Source organism: Mustela nigripes, chromosome 17 (genome assembly GCF_022355385.1).
Source record: "Mustela nigripes isolate SB6536 chromosome 17, MUSNIG.SB6536, whole genome shotgun sequence".
NCBI classification, from domain to species: Eukaryota; Metazoa; Chordata; class Mammalia; order Carnivora; family Mustelidae; genus Mustela; species Mustela nigripes.
This window is the reverse complement of record NC_081573.1, coordinates 59,189,434-59,213,435: the sequence shown is the minus strand read 5'-3', so window position 1 is coordinate 59,213,435 and position 24,002 is coordinate 59,189,434. Positions and strand designations below refer to the sequence as shown.

The 24,002-nt window shown below is 56.8% G+C and overlaps 1 protein-coding gene across 9 annotated transcripts in view; it reads left to right on the top strand.

Moving 5' to 3' along the window:
• Window positions 1-24,002, top strand: part of ANKRD11 (ankyrin repeat domain containing 11) — a 153,574-nt gene that overhangs the window by 89,057 nt on the left and 40,515 nt on the right. Inside the window, exon 3 of one of the 9 annotated variants that reach the window (XM_059381364.1) lies at window positions 19,519-19,611. The exons of 7 other annotated variants lie outside the window; for them this stretch is intronic. The gene's annotated coding sequence lies outside the window, so the exon portion shown is untranslated. Of the gene's footprint in view, window positions 1-19,518; window positions 19,612-20,555; window positions 20,656-24,002 lie in introns of those variants that run through there. One more of the 9 variants, XM_059381363.1, reaches the window with a different exon arrangement.

The window sequence follows — 24,002 nt, the reverse complement described above, 5'->3', positions numbered from 1 at the left end:
AGGTGTGAATCGCGCGGCCTGCGCCGTTCCACGGCCCCTGCTCCTCCTCCTTGAAGGCGGCAGGGAGAGGCCGTGGGCTCCCAGGGGGTCTCGGGGGAGGGACTGGGAGAGGCAGAGGAGGGCCACGGGGAGGGGCAGGGCTGTGCCCTGGTAGGGCCGCCTGCCGGCTGCCGCACAGACTGTGGCTGTCTGACCAGAGTGCTGGTGGGGGCTCCGAGGGTGGTCAGGAGCTGTCCGTAGTAGCAGGACCTGCAGACGGCTTTGCTGGACGGTCCTTTCCCGGGGCCTTCCAACCAGGGCCAGGGCCCTGTGTGCCCCACACAGCCAGCTCCGGGGAGCTGCCCTGTGAGACAGATGTCTCGGGTGCTGTCTGGGTCGGTGCGCGGATACCCTCTGACCGGAGTGTGTTCCCGCAGCATGTGACATCGGTGCGGCCCAGGGAGGCTGCGGTCTCCGGCAGCAGGCAGGCTGAAGCCAGTTGTCGTGGAAGACGGCTGCTGTGGGGAACGGCCCCGAGCGCCACCCTTCCTCCAGCGAGCACACCGGCTTCTCTGCTGTTGGGGGCTCGTGGGGGCTGGGCTGGGTGATGGTTGCCTTTGTGTGTGTGTTTTAAAGATTTGATGTCTTGGGGGCACCTGGGTGGCTTAGCTCTTAAGCATCTGCCTTTGGTTCAGGTCATGATCCCAGGGTTGTGGGATCGAGCCCCTCGTCGGGCTCCCTGCTCAGCGGGAAGCCTGCTCCTCCCTCTCCCACTCCCCCTGCTTGTGGTCCCTCTCTCGCTGTGTCTGTCTCTGTCAAATAAACTAATAAAATATATAAAAAACAGATGTTATGTATTTATTTGATAGAGACCCAGCGAGAGAGGGCACAGAAGCAGGGGGAGTGGGAGAGGGAGGAGCAGGCTCCCCGCTGAGCAGGCGGACCCCTGTGGGGCTCGATCCCAGGATGCCGGGGTCATGGCCTGAACCGCAGGCAGACACTCAGTGACTGAGCCCCCCAGGCGCCTCTGTTGGTTGCTCTGGAAAGCGAGTGCCAGAAAGCCCTGTAGCTGCTGCTGTATTGCACAGTGTCCGTCGCACAGCTGAGAACTGCCGGGAGGGTCAGCCCCCAACCCCGGGGGCCACTCCGGGATGTTCTCAGTCAGAGACTGGTTGCAAATCTTTGTTTTGCATTTTCTCTAAGTAATTTAGTTTTATGGCTCTGTCATGAGGATTCAGCACAGGTCTTTGTTGAATCTACTAAATTTAAGTGGAAATGTCTTTAAGCAAGTGATACTGGAGAATATGTGTCGCACGCGTGTATGTTGTATTTTGTGTTCGTATTTAATGATTTGGCACATCACCAGACTCCCAAGAATGTGTTCTTACCAAACAGACTCTGAGGTTTCTGAAGTTCCATTGTTTTTTTAAAGCTTTATTTGAGAGAGAGAGAGAGAGAGTGGGAGGGGCAGAGAGAGAGAGAGAGAGAATCTCAAGCAGACTCCATGCTCAGCAGAGACAGGGCCCGACATGGGGCTCGGTCGCACCACCTGAGATCGGGACCTAAGGCGAAACCAAGAGGCGGACACTCAGCAGACTGAGGCGCAGGCGCTCCTGAAGTTCCATCTGCGGATCTTTTCTCCGGAAGTCAGTTGTCTGCTCTGGAAGTCCCCCTTCGGTGAGATCTTGCAGGGACTTCAAGAACGCAGTCCGCCAACAAAATGGTCCACGCTGGTGGGGCTGTTAAAAAAAAGAATTGAATTGAATCATCTCCTAGAAAGGACTGCAGTGTCGCGAACTGGGAAGGGCAGAGTGGAAAGATTTGTGTCACTTTAATTAAGTCTCGATTCTTTTGACTTCCAGACTTGTTGCTTATTGAAAGAGGTTTCCTGGGGCGCCTGGGTGGCTCGGTCGGCTAGGGGTCTGCCGGGGTCTGCCTTTGGCTCAGGTCATGATCCAGTCCCGCCCTGGGCTCCCTGCAGCCCCCTGCTTGTGCTCTCTCTGTCAAATAAATAAATAAAATCTTAAAGAAAAGAAAAAATGAAAGAGCTTTCCCAGCATCCTCCAAAAAGTTTGGGAATGAATCTTGGAGTGTCATTTCTGTGCTAAAATTTGAAAACTAACATGGTATTTTCCACTTTGGTTCGTACTAAAGGATTTCACAAGTGTTCAGCATCTGGTTCTTTCCTGGGGGCCATGCCCACGCCCAGCATTTGGAGTGCAGCAGAGAAGCAGTATGGTGAGACGGGGGCTGGGGCTCACTTCGAGGAGCCTGGTTGGGCCTGTGCCGTGTGGGGACTCCGCAGCCTCGCAGGGAACACGAGGCGCGTTAGGATCTGACTGTACTCAGGGCTGTTTTAGGGGCAAAATGGAGGGAGCAGGATGTTTGGAAGAAACATAGGCCTAAAGGCAGTGCTGTGTTCAGGACGAAATGTGTGTTAGGGAGCATCCCCCAGTGTTCAAAACAGGCCGTGTCCTGAATGGGGTGTGTATCAGTTGTTAATTGCTGCACAACCACAGAGAACCTTGTGTCTTAAAATTACAGTGATAGGGCGCCTGGGTGGCTCAGGGTCCTGGGATCAAGCCCTTCAGCGGGGAGCCTGCTCCCCCCAACCCAACCTGTCTCTCTGCCTACTTGTGATCTCTGTCAAATAAATAAATAAAATCTTAAAAAAAAAAAAAAAAAAAAACTACCGTGATTCTGTGTTTCTCTCCATGCTCCTGTTCCCTGGATGTTTTCCTCTGGTCGCGTTGGGGTCATTCGTGAGGTGTCAGTCCGCTGGCGGGTTGGCCCAAGGCTTCCCTGTGGGCACGGGAGCCCTCATGGGGTGCCAGGGAAGGAGGCTCCCTCCGTGGTGGGGGAGCTGGGAGTCTGGTGGCACGTTACCCAGTCTGCAGTGTGCGTGTGAGACGAGTGTGTCCGGTGAGTGTTAAGCGGTGAGCTGGTTTTGGTACAGAGGTTGCATCTGAACTTAATAGAATGAGAAGAAAATTTGGGTTCATTTTCCTAAATTCTAGAGAGAGAATTGTGAACTAAGTTGCTAACTTCAGAGATTTTAAAACTTTGTGTGACCAAATCTTAATCCTTGCCTGGCATTTAAGCATAAATAGTAAATGTGTCTGTGTCGTTCAGTCGTAGGGTGAATTGAGAGAATGCTTTGGGTTATAGAGTGAACTAAAAAACTGGCATGAAAATTCTACGTATTTCTTTTTTTTTTTTTTTTAAAGATTTTATTTATTTATTTGACAGAGAGAAATCACAAGTAGTCGGAGAGGCAGGCAGAGAGAGAGAGACACGGAAGCAGGCTCCCTGCTGAGCAGAGAGCCCGATGCGGGACTCGATCCCAGGACCCTGAGATCATGACCTGAGCCGAAGGCAGCGGCTTAACCCACTGAGCCACCCAGGCGCCCGAAAATTCTACGTATTTCTGACCAGAATTTTTCAGCCTGGAAGTGTTGTTTTTAATGAATGCAGTGGGTGTGCTCTCCCGCTGGGATGGCGCTCGAACCCCCGCGCCAGTGTGGTAGCACGGGAGTCTGCCACCGAGCGCCGCGGGATGATTCGTAAGACGTGGTCCTCGTGCTGACAGCGGAGCCTTCTCGTGGGTGTTCCTGGCGGACACCGTGCAGACCGTTGCACACTTTACCTGAACCACAGGCGACCACGCGTGTTGGTGCTTTCAGGGTGCACCTGTGCAGCACAGACAAGATGAGGGAAGCCCCAGTGTCGGAGTGGCGTTAGGACAGCGTGCTTGGTGGGGCTCGGTGGCCGGCTCACTGCCCTGAGGATTTTGCTGTGGCACGGAGCGAAGCGTGGCTGGTGCTTCTGTGCTTTTCCCCGACCTCTCCCTGTGGCCCCAGTGCCAGGGTCCGCATCCCCACTCCTTGCTGTGGCCCCTGTGCTGGGACCCGCATCCCCGTGTCACCCTGTTCCCTGCTGCCTGGATTCTGGGGGGCTCCTGTGGAGAGGGCTGAAGTAGTGACTCTCGGAAGGCTGAGCGGCTTCCCACCTGCATCAGGAGCTTTCAGACTTTGAGGAAGAAACCCAAGGCCCGAAGGGGCAGCTGAGGGTGGGGGCAGAGGGGCTTCCCAGGGGCGTGAAGCAGGGCAGGCAGAGAGAAGACTTGGAGGCGCCCCCTGCGTGGGGGGCGGTGCGAGAAGGCTGCGGCCCACGTGCGCCGCGGCTCTGCGGGGACGCCCCTCGGTCGTGCTTCCCTTTGCCGAGCGCTCTGGCCCGGAGCGGCCGGGGTGTCCTGCTGCGGAGGTCCTTCTCGTGGGCCGGAATAGGAGGCTCTGGTGGGTGCCGGTGTCTGCCAGGTCTCTGCGCCACCCCCACCCCTGCGTGAGCCCGAGGCCCCTGCGTGTTGGTGGCCCCGTTCTAGACTGTGCCGGTGAGTTCATCTTGAGCGCTTCCGAGCACGCCGCTTCCTGGCGTTCCTGCCCCGTCGCCGCGTGTTCCTGAGGACACCGTCCCTGGCTAGCGCAGCTCTCAGAATGGATCCGTGGGCCTGGAATTTTCTAAGTATTTTAAGACGTAAGGCGCACAGTCCTGCGCAAGTCCGTCACAGAGAACGGCCGCCCTTCCGGCCGCGCTCCCGCGGCGGAATACGGTCGCCGATGGTGGCGTCTGTGGCACGTGTTGTCTTTAGGTTCTGGGCTTCTACGTAGGAGTCTGGGGAGTGCTGGCCTCCTCCCTTTCTGCATCAGTGGAGAGCAGCTTGGACATCTCACGCTGCTGCTAGGGAGAGGTGAAGGTGCCTCTTAGCTCACACCCCAGCGGCAGGTTCAGTGCGGAGAGGCGGTGGCGCGGGGGCGGCCGGAGCCGGTGCCGGGAGCAACGGCCGTGGCTGGCAGCCAAGGCTCAGAGCGCGGGCCGGAGCGGCCGGGCGGGCCGGACGGCGGCCGAGCGACAGGAGCGGCACGAGCAGCTCGGGGGTCTTTGCTGGGGCCCCGGCGTCCGCCTCTCCCTCGGCGCTCCAGCGGATGGCGTGTGCGGAGAACGGCTTCCACGGGACCCTTGCGTGGTCTCCCCTAAAAAGAAAAAGGGGTTCTTGCACCGTGTGCACCTGGCACTTGTTCTGTGGGGGCCCCGGTGGAGTGTGGAGGGCCGGGGCCATTCTCTGGCCTCGCCGTTGTCACACAGACGAGGACGTCGGCAGTGACGTGTGACGGTCTCGGAGCTCTCGGTTCTGCAGCACAGGCTGCAGAGTAGGAACCGGTGACGTGGCCGCCGTGTGACAGACTTGGGCCTTGTGGTTGTTGGTGCCCTTTCTCCTTCGTGGGCCGACGGTGATGGCTCCGATGGTGCTTGCACACGGAAGAGTGACATCACTGCTGTCCGTGGGCCTCCCGCGGGCCGAGTGGGCAGGGCTGCGGCCTCCGGTCTCCTGCGTCGTGCTGGAGCATTCTGTCACACGGTGGAGTGCATGGCGCCTGGAGCTTTACCGAACGAGGCGTCCTCACTAACAGGCATTAAAATGGCTCTGAGTAGCGTTCCAGAATCTTCAGCCAGAAACCTGCACACGGAAGCTGTGACTGAATCTTGAGGTGAGCTGTGCGGAGCTCGCTGACGGAGAGTGACGCCCCACGACCGGCTCCCGGCCTTCTCGTATCCGCCACAGGCGCCATCGTGGCCCGGGCAGTATGCGCTGGGCGCTCCTGAACCCTCTTTGTGGCGAGCGGCAGGAGCGGCGCGGGTCAGAGCCACCGAAGCCGCGCCGCGGCGTGGGGGAGGACGCTTTGGTCCGCTGCCTGAGGTCTGCTCACTCTTCTGCTCTGGCTCGGAAGCTAAGGTCCAGGACGCCGTTTTCAGGATGCGTGCCGGACGAGTGTGCGGTGTTCGCAGAGTCCCTGGGCCTGGCCTCCCAGCGCGGAAACTTCTGGAATCTTCTGGCTCTTTGCTTTGGAGAATGTACGTGTAGATTTGCCGTTGGTCAGATGGCAGTCTCGGAGCTCACAAGGTTTGATTTTGTGTGTGTTCTTTATTTTTCTGAGCCTATTTGAAACAGACCCTCCCAGTGAGGCCCACATGACGGTGGAGGTCCAGAGGGTTCGGTCCTGCGGAGGTGGTTGTGCTCAGTGGAGCTAGTAACAAAGGCGCCTGTTCGCCTCGCTCTTTGCACTGTTGCTGAGTGCACACATCGATGACGCGTGAACTCTGGTGTGTGCCTTGGAAATGCTGCCGGGGCTGCGCACTTGGTGATGGGCTGAACAGGGCAGGGCGGGCACAGCCACTCCCCATCTGTGCTGCTGGGGTGGGGGCGCACACTGCCCCCCTGGTCTTCAGAGTGGTCGCACCTTAGCCCCATGACACCTGGTGCCTCAGTTTCTCCACTGTTAAAACCAGGGAGGGAGTCGGTGTTCCTGGGACCTCTGTCCACACGGATGTTCCTGGCGGTGCTTGGGTAGGGCACGTAGAGCCTGGCGAGGTGTGGCCTGGAGACCCCAGAGGCCCCGTGTTTTTAAAGATGGGTTTCAGAAAGGGTTTCTTTTGTTTACAAAAAGAAAGGAGAGGTGCCCCTGCATGGAGCAGCCTGTGCTCAGGCCTCTAGTGCCCCAGCCCCTGCCCCCATCTGCCGTGATCTCTGCTGCGCCCTCTGGCCTGCCCACCTGCTGCCCCCAGTCCAGACCTGACGCTGACCTCCCTGATCCCCACACCAGCCGACAGAGGTGCTCCCACGAGACCGCCACGGACAAGACCATCACACGCAGGAACAGCTCTGCCCCTGAGAGTGCCTGGGGCCCTCCAGAGCCGCGTTCAGAGGGGCCGACTGCGGTGGCCAGGTGTGGCTCTCCTGGTTTGCTCTGTGCTGGGTGCAGCCCCTTCCTGGCTTCCTGCCTGGGTCACTTTGTGAGAGCCTGGGGCCACAGTGCCCTGGCGTGGGTGCGGAGGGCCTTCGTGTGCTCCTGTGGCTGCTGGGATCGGGCTGAGGGGGCGGGAGGGCGGGGGAGGGTGTGTGTCAGACGGCTTGTGGGCTGCCCATCTCTCCCGCGCCTCCGTGAGTCTGACTCCTTGAGGGGTCTCACAGGAGCGCAGTCACACTGAGCACGATGTCCTGGAGGGTTCTCTGAGTTGGGTGACGGGATTTCCTTTCTGGGTAAGGCTGGGGAATACGTCCTTGTGAGTAAGCACCGCGTTTTCTGTGTGCCTTTGTCCGAGCGTGGTTGGGTTTCTTCGCATCCTGCTGTCGTGTGTGACCCGGAGGTGAATGTGGCCGTGCAGACATCTCTTTGGGGCCCTGCTTTCGTTCCTTTTGGGCGTGGACCTGGATGTAGGCTCGCCAGACCCACTGGTGTCGTTCCAGATTGGTTTCCCAGGCCTCTGCGCTGTCGTGGGTTCCCACTGACGCCGCGCAGGGGCTCGGTTTCTCCGCAGCCACGCCGGCTCGGTCCCCCTGCGGTGCCAGGTGGTCGGGACACATGGTTTCTCTCTTCCCTGGGAGCATGGGGCGCCCTCCGCCAGCCGGCCTCTCGACTGGACGCCACCCTGGGTGTACTTGGAGACCGTCACCCAGTCACCCGCTGCTGCCCTTGGCAGGTTTGTCGGCGCCGCCCTCCCGGGGCCTTACTCCCTTGACAGAACAGGTCGCGTCGGGACTGTTGAGAATCAGTAATAATAATTACTTTAGAATCCGGAACAGATTGTCCATTGTTTGCAACCTGCAAACGTATTTGTAGGAGGGTGAGGAGCGTGACTTCAAGACCGCAGCACTGGCCTTCGTGGTGAGGCGTGCGCACCGCCACGCCGGCTCTCTGCTCACGCTCTGCCGTGACACGAGGGTGACGAGAGGTGGCCGGGCACACGCGCACGCCCCTCCTGGGCCAGGCCCCCCGCCGCGCCCTGTGCGTGCTGCCTCTCCCGGACCCAGCGCCGCTCCCCGGGGACCCCCGCCGCGGCTGCAGAGGCCCTTGGTTTTCCTCCAGGTTCCACGTCTCATGCTTCTGGGAGGGAGTCACGTACAGTCCTGAGCCCGGTGTCCCCAGCTGGGGGTGTTTCCTTTTCACAGGGTCATGGGCTCCCCACTCGATTCCATGTCAAGTTCCACAGGCTGAGAGGAGCACGCGTGCCCGCCTCTTGCTTTGGGCTCAGGTCATGGTCTTGGGTTGTGAGGTGGAGCCCGGGTCAGGCTCCGTGCTCTGCACGGGCTCTGCTTGTCCCTCTTCCTCTGCCCTGGAGCGGTCACTGTCTGCCTCTCAGATAAATAAAATGTTTTTTAAAAATACAAAGTAACGGGACGCCTCAGTGGGTTAAGCCTCTGTCTTAGGCCCGGGTCATGATCTCAGGGTCCTGGGATCGAGCCCCGCATGGGGGGGGGGGGCTCTGCTCAGCGGGGAGCCTGCTTCCTCCTCTCTCTGCCTGCTTGTGATCTCTCTCTGTCAAATTTAAAAAAACAGCAACAAAAAAAGTAACTTTGTTTTCTATTTTGTTAGTTAATGCAACAAAACCTTTGTTTTTAAAAATACCTTGTTAGGACACTTGGGGTTGGCAGGTGCGGCTCGGGGGTGGTTGGGGCGCTCCTTTTCCCAGCCGGGAAAGGCTGTTTTCAGAAAGCGCCGCATAGATGCTGTACTGAGGTGAAGCTCGCCGCAGACGATGATCTGAAAATTTTACGGAACTGTTGTCAGCCTCCATTCAGTCTTTTAGGCACCACAGTCTGGCTGATGCGAAGTGCCTCCCGGAAGTGGCGGTGGCCGCCGTGGCGGCTCCGGTGTCTGTGGGCCTCCCCGAGGTTCTGCTGCCGCTGGAGGGTCCGCCGCCCCCGCCCCTCCTCAGCCTTGGGGCTGGCCTGCAGCCGGCGTGGTCTGTGGAGGAAGACTGGGCAGCGTGGACACTGTGTTCTGCTGCTTTTCGGTAAAAACAAACCCCTCGTTCCTGTAGTTTCTCTCTAGATTCTGCTGAGTGTTGAGCGGGTTCCTGTGGACCCCTCCTGGGGCGTCGCGGGTCTGTCTTGGGGGCTTTTCTTTACTGAAGCACACACAGAGTGGTGCTTGCCACGTTGTCCTCGGCACGTCCTGCTCGTGGCATGTCCACGGAGGAGCCCCATCAGGGAGGAGCTGTTGGTGGCACAGTGCACGGTGCAGGCGACCGGCCGGCGTTACAGCAAGCTGCTCCGTCGGATCCCACAGGCGGACCGCAGCTTGTCTCGGAGCTTCCTTTTTGGAGTGGAGAGTGGGAGTCGGGGGAGGAAAGGAGACTTTTCAGGTTCCCCAGGGATGGCTTGTTTCCTGGATGCGGCGTTTGTCACGTGGGCACTTACTTTGTGAAGATGCACGTCTTGGAGGACGCGACTGGGCGCCACGGACAGCAGGGCCGGGGCAGAGCTATGCGGACTCGGGGCTCCCTGTCCATCATTACAGACCAAGGGCACTTGGCCCGCGGAGGCCTTCCCTGCCCCACGGCCGCGGCCTTCCTGGCCTAAATGGCCCGTGCTCTGCCGCAGAGCCTGGCTTGTGTTCGGTGTTCTGCGCTGCCGGGTGTGGCTCTGTGTCTGCACGTCTGCTTCCAGCAGCGCCACATGGCAGTGGCGTGCGGCTGTAGGGTGCCTGAGACAGGGTTCATTTGCGGTGACACTTGCCAAGGCTTTTCTTTGAGATGCTCCCTAGGGACGGGTAGAAGCTCCCTGTTCACTTTCTGCTGTTGTAACCTACAGTAGTGTTACAGTGAATCAAATAGACACTAGGTTTACATTCAGGTGTTCAAGATTTATTCCGGACCCTTTTCCTCAGTGCGCGACTTGTCCATTTATTTATTTATTTATTCATTCATTTATTTAAGATTTATTTATTTATTTATTTATTTAAGATTTATTTATTTATTTGATAGAGATCACAAGTAGGCAGAGAGGCAGAGGAGGAAGCGGGCTCCCCACGGAGGACCTTGGGATCATGACCTGAGCCGAAGGCAGAGGCTACACGCACTGAGCCACCCTGGCGCCCTCAATGTGTGACTTTAAAGTTAATGTTGGTGTAGCAGTCCCGTTTGCTCATACATTCCTCTGAGTGGAAGAAATGGTGAGTGCACGAGGCCATGACGGAGGTCCCGTGCCCATGGGAACAGGGGCGCGCACATGGCCAGGCTGCAGACACTCCCAGAAGCAGGTGGAAGCGCACTGATAGTGCTTTTACTGTCCTACTGGGTCAGTTGTGGACAAGGGCCAGCACCGAATGCTTCTTTGCTGAGGGCTGGGAGTGACTGATGGAGAGGTTGCCACTGGCTTGGTCTTTGGTGGTGGCCCTGATAGCCGTGCAGAATCTTCCTGGATGTGCCCATCTGGGCCCAAGAGGTATCCTCCTGCTCATGGAACAGCACAGAAAGAGCACGTTTGTCCGGGGCCACACTGGGGATGTTCCCTACCAGCAAGCAGTGGGAAAGGCCTTCTCTGGGCCTGGACACTTGGCCTTGACCCTGGCCTGGACACCTGGCTGGACCCTGGCCTTGACCCCGACCTGGACCCTGGCATGGACACCTGGCCTTGACCCCTGACTTGGATCCTGGCTGGACACCTGGCCTGGACCCTGGCCTCAGGTGTGGTACCTGCTCCACCATTATGAGGCACAGTGCATCTCTGGGACACCTTGTTTCAAGCTTGTTCCACAAGATAACAGCTCTCTTGAGGTGCCCTCTGCATGCTGCACAGTTTGTTCGGTTTGAGTAGTCTTCGCTGTGTTCACGGAAACGTGCAGCCAACACCACACGCCGCTTCAGGAGGCTTTCATCACCTCAGGAAGAAACATGGGCCCTGGGGCGCCTGGGGGGCTCCGTGGGTTAAAGCCTCTGCCTTCGTTCAGCTCAGGTCATGATCCCAGGGTCCTGGGATCGAGTCCCGCATCGGGCTCTCTGCTCAGCGGGGAGCCTGCTTCCTCCTCTCTCTCTGCCTGTCTCTCTGCCTGCTTGTGATCTCTCTGTCTGTCCAATAAATAAATAAAATCTTTAAAAAAAAAAAAAAGTTACAAATCACCCATTATGGGAATAGCTCATAAAACTGTACTTTATTCATTCAATAATCTAATAATATAAAGGAAATGTGTTTAGAAACATTTAAAAAAGAAAGAAGAAGAAACACGGGCCTGTGGTCATCATGCTCCTCCCCTCCCCACCCTGGAGCAGACCACGGACCTCCTGTCTGTCCCTGTGGATTTGCCTGTTCTGGAATCCTGGACCGTGTGGTACCCAGAGAAACCCGCGCACATGTGCCTGTGGGTTGGCAAAAACAAAGAACCCAGGTGTCTGTGATTGAACGTAAAACTACATTAAAGAGAGGATCTCAGACGCCGCATTTGAAAGTAGGGTGTGATCCTGGTGAGGGAGGAGGCCTGGCTGTTGAGCTTGGTCCCTGCTGAGGGCTGGGCGGTGCCCTGCAGTGGTCAGCCTCCCGCCCACCCAGAGCAGCCAGGTACCTGTGCTCGAGTGTGCGTCCTGGTGTGCCCAGCACTGGAGCTGCACTTTGCCCACGCCTGCTGCAGCCCCCCGGACAGGGCATCGGGCACCTCCATTCCCAGCTCCCCCGAGTCCTTGCTTCCAGGCGTTGTCTGCGTGTCCTCCAGACTTGCTTTGGGCAGGGTGAGGTCAGTGACCTTGTCAGCGCACAGACTCGCTCTTCTGTCCCGCCTTTACAGAAAAGCCAATCCCGTGTTTAACGCCAGGTGCCACCCCGTTTCTTTGCTCACCTTTATAGCAGAAGTCCTCTCACAGAGATGGTCATACTGCTGGTCTCTGTAGCTTCCCCACTCTCTCTTTCTGAGAGTGTTACTGCGACACAATTTAAGTCGCGAAATTCAGCAGTTGTCAGTGTGCAGTGTGCTAAGTTTTAACACGAGTGAATCATGTTTCCACTGCTGCAGGTGTGACATAGGACCTCTCCGTTGTCCTGGGAAGTTTCTGTTTCCTCCTTTGTCCCTGGACCCAGGACACCGCTGATGACTTCGGTCACTGTGTTTTCTTCTTCTAGAGTCTAATACGAGTGGTTTCTTCCATTGTATGCGTCCATCCTGTGCTTGTCTGATCAGCCGCTGAGGGACATTTGCACAGTTCCCAGGTGTAGCTGTCGTGCAGTCACGTACAAGATGCCGTGCGACTCTGTGTTTTACCTTCTCTTTGGTAAATGCTCAGGACTGGGATTTCTGGGTCATATGACCGGGTGATGTTTCATTGTTTAGGAACCTGCTGGACTTTCCCAGAGTGAGCATACCGTTCCCACCAGGACGGGTGAGAGCACAGTGGCTCTCCTTACTCACTGCCCCTGGTACGGTTCGTCCTTCTGACTTGCCAGTTCCGGTGGACCTACTGGCACCCCACTGTGGAAATGGAAATCATTACGAATAGCGTCGATTATTTTTCCATGTTTTGGGGGGGGCAGGTCACGCATGTATCTTGTTTGGGGAGCTATTCTTGCATATTTACTTATTTTTGTCTATTTACAAAAACTCTTCTTGAGAGTTCTTTGTATGTTTTAAACAAAAATCTATTACCAGGTTTCTCTTGTGCAAATGTTTTCACCCAGTCTGTGGCTTGGCTTTTTTCATTTCCTTAAGAATTGTCTTTGGAAGGACAGGAGTTCTTCATGAAGTCCAGGCTAACTTGTGGGGGGGGGCGGGGGGGTTACTTCATCCTTGCTGTGTTGTAAGAAGTCTTTGTCTGACTTAGTGTCAAAAAATTTTTCTCTTATGTTTTCTTCTCTAAGTTATGCAGTTCTGGCTTTTGCATTCAGTTCTGTAATCATTTGGAGCTGATCTGTGTGCGGGGATGTTAAAGACCCCTCCCCTTCCCTACGGAGGGACTTTCCGTCGCCCCAGCAGCACCTGCTGGCCGCGGGGTTGTTTCCCCCCAGGTGTTTTCCTTCCGTTGGAAACCGTTTCTGGACTCTGTTCTGTTGCGTTGGTCTGCTTGTCCTTGTCCCGCTGGCTTGGTCACTGGAGCTCCGTAAAGAGTCTTGACATGTAGCGTGTGTCTTCCCGCGCTCCTCTTTTCCACTTCCTGGTGTGTATTTCAGTCAGGCCGTCCTTAGGGCAAAAAAGAGTCTGCTGAGATTGTGATTGGGATTGTGTTGAATCTGTAGATCAGTTGGGAGAGAGCTGACATCTTTTTTTTTTTTTTTTTAATTGATTGATTTATTTGACAGAGCAATAGAGCCAGAGAGCACAAGTGGGAGGTAGGGGGCTAAGGTCCAGGGAGAGGGAGAAGCAGGCTTCCCACAGGGCAGGGAGCCCTGTGTGGGACTCAATCCCAGAATACCGAGATCGTGCCCTGAGCCAAAGGCAGACGCTTCACTGACTTGAGCCACCTTGGAGCCCCAAGAACTAACATCTTTTTTTTTTTTTTTTTAAGATTTTATTTATTTGGCAGAGAAAGAGCAAGAGCAGGAACACAAGCAGGGGGAGTGGGACAGACAAAGTAGGGCCCCCGCTGAGCAGAGAACCTGATGCGGGACTCGATCCCAGGACCCTGAGATCATGACCCAAGCCGAAGGCAGCAGCTTTAACCCACTGAGCCACCCAGGCGCCCCAACTCTCTGTACTTTAAAAAGAAAGAAAACCAGGTTCCATAGACTGCTCCCCATCGGTGTTTATGCCAGATGTGCATCACGGCCCTCATCCCTTTCCGTTCCACGTTCCCTCCGTTTCGTTCTTGGGGTCAGCGCTCCATCCAGGCCCTACGTTGCTGGCCAGAAGTGTGGAGAGTGGGTGTTCTTGCCTCTTTCAGTCCGACGGGAAGGTTTCTCACCTCCTGAGTTCCAGCAGCTTCCCTTTATGAGGCTGGTAGAGTCTTGCTGTCTTAGTTTGCTCTGTTTTTATGTGAATGAGAATAAAATGTCTTCTGCTTTCTTCATCTCTCAGAATGATAGTTTTTAAAGAAGCAATAGAGAAAAACTAATGAACTCCAAAGTTGGTTCTTTGACAAGATAAAACTGACAGGCCCTTAGCCAAACAAATGAGGGAAAGAAGGCACAAATTTTTCATTCTGAAGCACAAGAGAGAGACTGTCGCTATGAATTTACAGGATAAAGGAATTTTATTAATTTTATGTCAGTATGACAATTTAGATGAAATGAATGAAATTTTTAAAGACACAGATGACTTAAGCTCACTCACGAAGAGATGGATCACCTGAGTAGCCTGTATCTATTAAAGACATTGAATATTTAATTACAGTTCTTAATGCAGAGGAACCTCAGTCCCACATGGCCGCACTGTTGACTTACACCGTCCATGACAGAATCAGTCACGCCAGGAATACACAGGCTCCTCCGTGGGTGCACCCCCACCTCACCCCAGAACCAGAGGCAAGAGGCAGGGGGAAGGAGGCGGCGTGGGGTCCCGCACCCCCACGGTGACGCTGTGAACACCTTACTCTGCGGCCCTGGTGTTTTCCATTGTGCGAGCGTCGGCCCTCGTCACAAGCAAGTAGGTTGGTCTCAGAATTCAGATTCGGTTTAACGCTGCAAAGTCAACGTAGTATACTGTACCGACACGATAAAAGAGAGCGACCATGAGATCATCTCAGAAGACCCCCCCCCAAAAGCACTGGACAAAATCTCATACCCATTCATGACAAAAACACTCTGCCCACAGGCGGGAGCGTGGGGCGGCCGAGCCAGCTGTGTCTGAGCGCAGCGTCCTGGCCGGCGGGAGACGGCGCGTTCTCTTCCAGGTGGGCTGGCTCGTGCCACCTGTCCTGTTCTCTTTTTCAGAGTAACCTTTATTGCTACAGCAGTCTCCCACATTTTGGAAAGTTAGGAATAACACCACCAGTGATAAAACCTAACACATTGTGTTCATTGCCTATGGAAAGCTTTTTCTGGTGTTTTGACGTGTGCAACGTACCTGCATACATGTGCACATCTGTGTGAGATGCTTTGATCGGTCGCTGGGTCGGGCTGCCGTGTCCGGTCCTTCGCGCGCTACATGAGCTGTGGCTAGGAAGGCTCCCGCCCAGCCCACCGCCCGCTGGATCCGCCGGGGACTGGGCAGCTGCCTCCCTCGTCTGCCTGCCGAGCGGTGGGAGGGAGCCCTGCGCGCTCTGCCCTCGCAGCCCTCTGCGCCCGCCCCGACCGGATCCGCCGATTTCATACACGTCTCTGGTAGATTCCTGACTCATGCTATCGGGGAAGACATACTTAACTAATTTTATGCAGTCCTGCCGCTTTTCTTGTTCTGTGACCGTCATCTCTTTGTTTCTGTAAGCTGCCCTCACCTCTGACGGTCCCGCACGGAGCGGGGTTCTGTGGTCTGGCTGGGCTGTGTCCGCTTTCACCCAGCACACTCTGCTCTTCCTGCTGCTGATCCGAAAGCCTCCCTTTCTGACTCCTGTGTGCCGTCCTGCCCTGTCTCCTGTCCTGTCCCATCGTTTGGCTGGTCTCTGGGGGGTCATTAGATAGAAATCCGCCTCCACTTTGTTCAGCTTCTCTTACTCTTTCGGGGTTCCTTTGTTTTGTGTCCCTTGTCACATTTTCCATCTGTGTTTTTGGGTATTTTTTTTAAGACTTTTTTATTCATGAGAGAGAGAGCGTGCGCGCACAGGCAGAGACCGGGGGGAAGCAGGCTCTCCACTGAGCAGGGAGCCGGAGGCGGGACTCCATCCCGGGACTCTGGGATGGTGACCTGAGTCGAAGGCAGACGCTCAACTGACTGAGCCCCCAGCACCCTGGGCATATTCTGATTCTTCACAACCTCCTTTTGGATGCCTCTGGAAGTAAGTGTGTTTTCCCCTAAGAACTACTTTACCTGGATTTCCCAGGCCACTGCATAGCGTCGTCCCCTTCCCCGAGTTGAAGGTGCTCCGTTGCTGCTCTGACTTTGACCTTGGCTCTTGTACCGGAAGTGCGGTTCTTAATGGTCGGATTTAGTAGATGTGCTCTGGAGGCCTGTGTGTGGTCCCTGCTCACGACTGTCTGTTGTGTCCTTGAAGGGAACGGGCGTTGTGTGCTGGCGGCTGGAACGCACCGTGTGCGCCCGTTGGGGGCTTGCCGGCCTGCGGTTGTGCGCCGTTCTTCTGTGTTCCGACTTCGGGTGGCAGCTGTCCGCTCACATGCTGCTGCTGTTTTAAAGTCGGCTCCCCTCCTGACGGCGTCTCCCTTTCTCCAGCCGTCACTGTGGGCTCCTTACGGTGAGGCTCAGTTTCTGAGTGTGTCCGTCTTGGGAACCACCGCTCCTGTGAAGGGAGCCACCTGCTGTGTTCAGCGAGTGACTTTGTCTGGTGAGTCGTGCTTGGACCCCAAGCCCGTATCCGGTGCTACGGCAGCAACCTCTGCCCTTCTGCTCAGTGTTTACCTGCTTTATCTTTCCTTCCCTCTTGGAATCTTTCCAGATTTTTTAATTAATTAATTTGTCACACACAAGAGCGAGGTCACGAGCAGGGGGAGGAGGTGTGGGCGAAGCAGACCCCGACGGAGCAGGGAGCCCCCCAGGGCACGCCATCCCGGGACCCTGAGATCATGACCTGGGCCGAAGACAGACACTTCCCCGACAGAGTCCCCCGGTGTCCCGGAGGCTGTCCAGATGTTCATGTTGTTGAGTCCCGCACTCGGCCCCTCTGCCCGTCGCAGTCAGACTTGGTCCTCCGGCCCCTCCGCGGGCTCCCCTCCGCACTCACGTGACTGCACCGGGCTTCCCGCTCGTTTCCGCCGGGGTCTCTTCTCTCCTTTCCTTTCTGTTCATTGGTTCTGATGCACATTTGGCAGTTCTGCACTTTCTTTTCATGGTCATCTTGGAAGTCAGCGTGTTCTGCGGCACCTGCGTCTCCTGTCCCCCGGTGGGTGCTCCCAGATGCCAATACCGTGTCCGCTTCAAGCCGGGCTTTAGGGGCGGCGTCACCGGGAAGGACGCCCAGGCCGGCCTCTGCGTGCTCCTCGCCCGCTGGCTTTGATGGTGCTCTGCGCGCTCATGGCGTCTTTTCCTGTGACTTCCACTTGTTCCTGCTGCTGCTTTTTAGTGCTCGTGTCCCTGAGAAACCTTGGGGGGGAGCTGGGTGGGTGGTGTAGTTTGGTGTTTGCTGGAGGATGACCACGGAGGTTTTCAGGGGTTCATGCTCCCCACTGGTTGGTTTACTGTCCTTCTCATGGGTTACTGATGCGGGGGGTGCTCCTCAGCTCCTACTCCCTGTCCTTGGTTTTAACCCTGACCCTTGGGAACTCCGTGTGTCTGTGGGGCCGCACCTGCGAACTCTCCTGGCCTTGCTTATTCTTAGGCCTCATGGACCCTCCGAGGCCTGTTCTCTGGGAAACACACGGGGTTTTCCTCAGCACGGAGGCAGCTTTGACCCAGACTACATTCCTCGGTTGATGGGTCATTGTGAAGTAGGGACTTGTTCTTACCCAGGAGGATCAGATCCGTCAGTCCTGCACAAGGAGCTCGCCGACCCACAGCCCGAGACCCACAGCCCGGCCACAGCCCGCCAGGCCCTGCGGGTGAGGGTGTGTCCCAGGTGAGCTCAGCTCCTGCCTTGTTTGTAAAGTGGAAGTGACACCATCTGTCCCGCTGAAACCACTCCGGGGCGCCACTCCGGGGCGCGGAAGGATAAGGGGAAGGGAACGTGCTGTGCAGATGTGACTTGAAATGGATCGTTAGACCCCAGACCCTGACTGTCCTTAATGACCAGCTGCCCGCGTGCCCCAGCACCGTCCTGTGCTCCCGGACCCCGAGGCCAGTGGCTCCTTCCAGCCCAGAGTCTGGGGCTTGCTCGCCTGTCTGGCCAGTGAGCAGGATCTCGTTTGGTGGTTGCTGCTGTGGCCTCGAGCTGCCGCTGTGGCCTCGAGCTGCCCCCGTGGCACCCGTCTGGCCCCGTTCTGGAGTGTGGAATACCGGCCTGTGTCGCCAGCCAAAGCACAGAGCAAGCGGGACAGAGAACTCGCGGGGAAGGCGGCGGAGGAGCCGCGGGACGGCCGTGCTCGGCGCTCGGACTCTTTCTCAGAACTGGGGGCTCTGCCTTGACGAGGAGGGGCGGTGGCTCTCTGGGAACAGAGATCTCCTGTCAGGTGTTGCTGCGGAGGTTCTTGTACTCGGTGGAAGGGGCTCCTTGCCCCGCAGCCGCCGGCCGGCTTCTCCCTCCTGGCTGCACCGCGTGCTCTCGCCGCGAGTCCTGAAGCCATCCGTGCTCCGGCGAGGCTGCTGGGTCGCCTGCACCCCTCAGGGTCAGGGTCCCCCTGCGCCGGTCGTCCTCTCCACACACAGTGACGGTCCCCTAAAAAGACAGCTGAGTTCTTTCTACTTGGAAGGAGTTTGTCGCAGGTGCGATTTGTGAGCCGGAAGCGGCGTGCTGGAGCCCGCCCGTGCGGTGTCTTTCTGCGGGGAACGGGGGTTTCGCCTCAGCAGAGTGTGCTGGGGGCACGTGTGAGCACCTGATTTCGCCCTGGGCGTGCACCCTGAGTTCAGGATTCTAAAGCATGTAAGTGGCGCCTCTTTCGGGACGTGTGACGGGCCTGCTCCGCCGTCACTGCTGTCCGTCAGCCCTTTGCCGTCTGGGGGGAGAGCGCTGCAGAGAGACCGCTGCTTCCGTTCTCAGTCGGTAGAAGTTGGATTATTCTGTAAACACTGTTCCTCAGAACATGGTAATGTCTTGTTTTTCACGCGCGGTAGTGTGTTTCCGTGGAATGTGGAGCGTCTAGTGTCGGCGGTGGCTGTGCTGAGAAGGGGGTCCGTACAGCTCCCAGGGGCTTTCTGCAGCCTGAAATATCAAGTTTGGTTTTTTCTCTGAAAAATGTCAGTCTGTGTATAGGGATTTGTTTTCTAGTTTTCTGTCCAGTGCTTTAAAGCCGCGGTAGAAGGGGAGGAAGGAGAACGCAGTGTCCTTGAGCGCGGCGGCAGCTGCAGAGAGACGGAAAGAGCCGGGGCAGGTGTCCGTGACCTGAACGAGGTGGACGTGAAACGGAGCTGCTCTCTCTGCCCAGCCCTGGCTGGACACACACTCTCACTCTGTGTGTCGTTCCTGGCGCTCCCTCCGCAGGCCTGGTCCCGGGCACCGCTGTTTGCACTACGGGCTCATCCTAGACGGTACGGTTGAATTCCAAGGTCTTAAAATCTCCAGGAAATTCTGTGCTTGCTGCTCCCAAGGTGAAATGGACTGTGTTTTCCAAACCGAGGTGGAAATGGGCTCTGAACCCTAACCCAGGAGCCTCTCCCGGGCTGGTTTCCCTCAGCTGTAGGCCTGCCACACCTTTCTCCTGTTCTGCCGTGACTTCCTGGTTTGTGACAAGAACCTTGGGGGGCGGGTGGGCTGAGGGAGACCTGGGTTCAGCCAGGCCCAGAAATCCGTGCTGGGGCTGGGGCTGCTCTGGGCCCCGAGTCCTGGGCCGCAGATAGCTGGCTTGTGGCCACACTTCGTGTCTGTGTGGTTTGCACAAAGATCATTAATCAAAGGGCTTTTCTTTCCCCTCTGTGGGTACGTAATTATTCAGTGTTCCCCATACTCGGGGATTAAAAGCACCTTGGCATGTGCGGACTTACGCAGTGTCGATGGGATTGAAGGTTTGGGAAGGGTCGAGAGGGCAGGGGGTGGATGGTCCTGGCCTTGATGTGGGGTTTTTATGCCATCGCCCTCTATTTCCAGCTTCCAGAAATCAGCTGGTGTCGGGAGCACATGTGTCTGGAGCTGTTGCTAAGGTGACGCGCCTCAGTCGCACCCACACAGTCTTTCTGGAAGGTGAGGACGCGTGGTGGGGTCCGTGCGCACAAGGGCACTGTTGGTGTGCTTGGGGAGTTGGCCGGCTGCCCTGTCCAGTTTAGGTTGTCTGTCCTCTTGTGCTTTGATTCCCCAGTTGATGACCTAGGGACCTGCACACACAGCCCTGAGATGGATTCACTGTGGAGAGAAACAGGACAACCTTGTTTTCGGGTCTTGCCTCTAATCTCTAATCGAATCGGTGCAGCTGACCTTCAGGTCTGTGGTTGGGCTCCCCTCTTGTTCCCCTTGAAACAGGACTGTGAACTTGGCTTTAGACATTTCTTTCTCAGGGGAAGTCACAAATTTAGAAAATACAGCATTAGTTTTACGACTTGGGTTAGGGTTTGTGATTTCTTTTGGGTTAGAGAAATCTGAAGTTATTTGTAATATCAGTACTTTCCTCTGTGTATGATGCTAAATTTTTAGTCATTTGGAAGTTGGATTTGGAAAGTAGAGTGTCCTTCTACTGTTTCGTTTGGCTGCTAATACCTGCCACGTTGCTGTACGCTTTGACGAAGAAAAACCCAAAGGTCTGGGCCTTACAGGGCCATGGACTCTAGGAGTTGGGCAGGCGCTCTGGGTCCTTCTTGAGGAAGGAGCATGTGTGGCACTTTGCTCACGTGCCTTCTGGGGTCCGGAGCTCTCGACTGCAGTCGCTGAGCTGTGTCTGAGATGCCTCCCCAGGGAGAGCCTCGCGTTATCAGTTGACTTGACAGTTTGTCTTCAAGTGAAAGTTGATTATTGATGACCTTGTTCCTCCAGAGTCTCCTACGCGCAGAGTCCCCTCTCCTCTTTCCCAACCCAGATTGCTTGATAAAAAGACGGTAGGTGTCTGAATCACTCTGCCCTTTCCTCACACTTCGGAAAGCATTTCCCATTCGTTTCTTGCAGTTCCATTTCTGGCTTAAACACTGAAGGGCATTCTCAGGTGTGTAAAGAAGTGTGCGGAGGAGTGTTCACGGCGGGGTGAGCGGAGCGGGCCGGTGTCTCTGGGAGGAGGCGGCCGCTCGGCTGGGAGTGGAGGTGCGTGTCTTTTTCTTATTATTATTCCTTTTTTTTTTTTAAATAGGATTTTTATTTATTTATGTGACAGAGACAGATCACAAGTAGGCAGAGAGGCAGCAGAGAGGGAGGGAAGCAGAGAGCCCGATGCGGGGCTCCATCCCAGGACCCTGAGATCATGGCCTGAGCCGAGGGCAGGCGCCTGAGAAGTCATCTTCTGTATTATATCATATCGCGTGTTCACAAGCCTGTGAACACACTCCTCTGTAGCCCGTCTTCTCCGTCAGCTCCTCCTCTTTGCCTTTCTTTCCCGGGGCCTTCGAGCGCTTGTGCGGGAACCGGTGTCTGTCCCGCACTCCGAGTGTCCTGCTCTTCAGTGTGTCCTGGGAGGCGCCTATGCCCAGCCCAGGGGCTGGCCGTCTTTTCCTTCAGTGGCCAGGTTGTGAATTTTCCAGGCTTTGCTCCCTAAGAGGCAGTGTCACAGCGGTCCTCTAGGGAATTGTGCATCCCTTCATAGATGTCCCTGTCCCTAGCTTCCGGGCTGGCCCACTCCGCCAGGGAAGACAGTCTAGACCAGGGGTGTGAGCGTCATCACGGGTGAGCCTGGCTGCTCGAGCCCAGACCAGGTCCCCTCCTGGCTGGCCTCTTCCAGTGAGGGACAGCGCGTGCCCACCAGCCTCGTGCCTTGGACAAAACAGACAAGTCCTGCTTTCTGCGGCGAACGTTCCCGGGCACGAAGCAGTCACATGCAGAGTGCATGGACGTGGTTAAGTGAAGCGGCCCGGGACCCAGTCCTGAGGCCCCTCCACCAGGCAGAGATAATCCTGGTGGTCCGCGGGGTCCCACTGAGCGGGACAGGAAGCCTCACGCTGTCTCTGCCGGCCTGCGGGGTGAGCTGTGAGCCGCGGGGGCCTGAGGACAAGGCGGGCAGGGGTGGGTGATGGGGAGGTGGGTGATTTCTTGTGGCTCCAGGGAGCACACGGGCAGCCCTAGGAGCATCTGAGTTTCTCTGACTCATGGCGATGTTGTGTTCATTCTCTAGGGTTGCTTAGACGGCAGATACTCCATGCGCTCATGCAGCTGTGGGGGCCAGTGTCCGGAAGGAGGTCCTGGCAGGGCCGCACCCCCGAAATCGGTCCCAGGCGGAGCCCTCCCCGGCCTCCCCAGCACCCTGTCTTCTTGTGGCCCCTTTCCTGATTCCCTTCTCCCTTCTGTTCTGGGGACACTAGTTTTTGGGTTAGGGTCTGCCCACACAATCCAGTAAGGCACGGCTTGAGATCCTTAATTTAGTGGCACATACATAGACCCTTTTTTCCCAAATAAGGCACATCATAGGTTCTGTGTGGACGTGTTTTTTGGGGTGGGTGCTACAATTCATCACCCTAGTGATGCTCTCTTGAGGTGAATGTCTATTTTTTTTCCTCCTTTTACATCTGGGCGTGGATAAGAGGCACAGGTTTGAAGTGTACAGTTTGAGTGTGTGTGTGCACCTATAAGGGTCAGACCAGGCCCAGCGCCCTGTGAGCACCCTGAGCCCCTTTGCAGCCAGTGCCCCTCCGTGTGGCCTGGTGTCGCCTGTTCTGGGCCTCCATGGCGGCAGAGTGACACTGGAAGGAGCAGCGGGGTCTGTCCTGTGTGTCCGGGTTCCTTCCCTCAGCACATCTCTTGGGTCCTCCCCGTGGGCGGGTCTCCCTTACGCCCAGTCGTCGCCCACTGACGGGGCGGACATTGGTGGTGTTCGCTGGCGGCTGTTCAGCATGTGGCTGCTCTGCTCCCATTTACAGGAAGGAGGACTTTTGCTAAATGTGTTTTAAACATACCCTCTCAGCCGATGCCATCTTAAAAAAACAAAACCAAAAACTGACTTTTTCTGCGCACTTCACTATCTCACCCATAAATTTTTTAAAAATACTTATTTTTCAGGTAGGCTCTCTGCCCACCGTGGGGCCTGAACGTGCGACCCTGAGATCAAGAGTTGGGTGCTGTAGCCACTGAGCCAGCCTAGGGCCCCGTACCCTGAAGCTTTTTACTTGGTTTTGCGGAGGTCGGCAGTCCCAGGCTGGGGAGGAGCTGGGTCCCGGGCAGGAGTCCGGGAGCCAGCAGGGTTTCTGTTGGGTCCGCCTGAGCTGGGTATGCCGGCGGCCTGCAGGGCAGGCGGGGAGAGCCCGGGAGCCTCCGTGCCGTGTTCCTGAGGGAATGTGGGGTGACGCGGGCCTTGGCCACCCCAGCAGCCGCGCCGGCACACAGGAGGCAGCGGGGATGTGGTGGCGTCCGCAGGCAGCATCTGGGACCCTCCCGCCTGCCCGTGTCTGTGCGCCCCAGTGTGGGGCCATGTTCCTGCCCAGCCCTGTCCCAGGGAGCTGGCGCCGGGCATGTCTGGAGGCGTCACGGCGTCCGCAGCTGCACCGCTGCGAAGCTGACCTCCTGTTTCCACGAAGGCAGACCGGGTTGCTTCTTCTCACCGTGAGAACTGGGTGGGAAGTAGGGCAGGTCTGCAGGCTGCGTTCTTCGGTGGAACCCTGCGCTTCTGGTGTTGGGAGACTGTCCCTGGGGCGTCCTCCTGGGCCACGCGGAGCTGAAACCCTGGGGCTGGTGGGCATCGCGGGGCCTCCTGGTTTTGCCATCCCCGAGGCTGATGAGACAGAGCGGTGGGCTTGGGAAAGGAGATGGCTTCACGGTTCCAGGTCTCTTTCTGGGAGACGCAGTTGTCGTTAGTCAGGCTTGTGCTGCAGGCGTCCCCTTGGCAGACCTTGTAGGTCAAGGAGGAAAATTGTCATCTAACCGGCCGGTCGCCTAATGTGGGAGAGCAAGATGATTTGGGGTGGGGGGTGGTAATGGTAGCCTTCTTTTTTCTGTTTTCTTTTCTTTTTTTTTTTTTTTTTTTTTTGGCAAAAGGCCTTCTGTTTCAGAAAACTAGAGTGCATTGTGCGCGCCGTGTTTCTAACACAGACAGGTCCTCTTCAGACGGATGCTCTGGTTTGCCGGCAAGTCTGCACTGGTCTGTTCCCTTGGGGCAGACAGCTGTCCTGGTTTGGGTGTGTCCCAGGGAACATTGCCCTGTGGCACTGAGAGAGGGTCACACCACTTGGACAGGGTGGATACCTTCCGTGGTGTCTGGCCTGGACAGACGGACGGGAAGGGCTCCAGGGAACAGGTGCGCAGGGGGCGCGGTCCACACAGTGTGTTCTGTGGTGGGCGTGGTGGAGTGACGGGGACACCGCTGTGACCAGAGGTCACTCTGATGGCTGCATTTCGTGGGTCTTCTGTGTAATAGCGAGCTTGGGTCGGCAGGACTGTCCTCTCTCTGCTCTGCCAGCGCGGCTCTGAGTGTTTGTTGCTCTCCTGAGGGGGTCCGGAGAGTGAAGGCG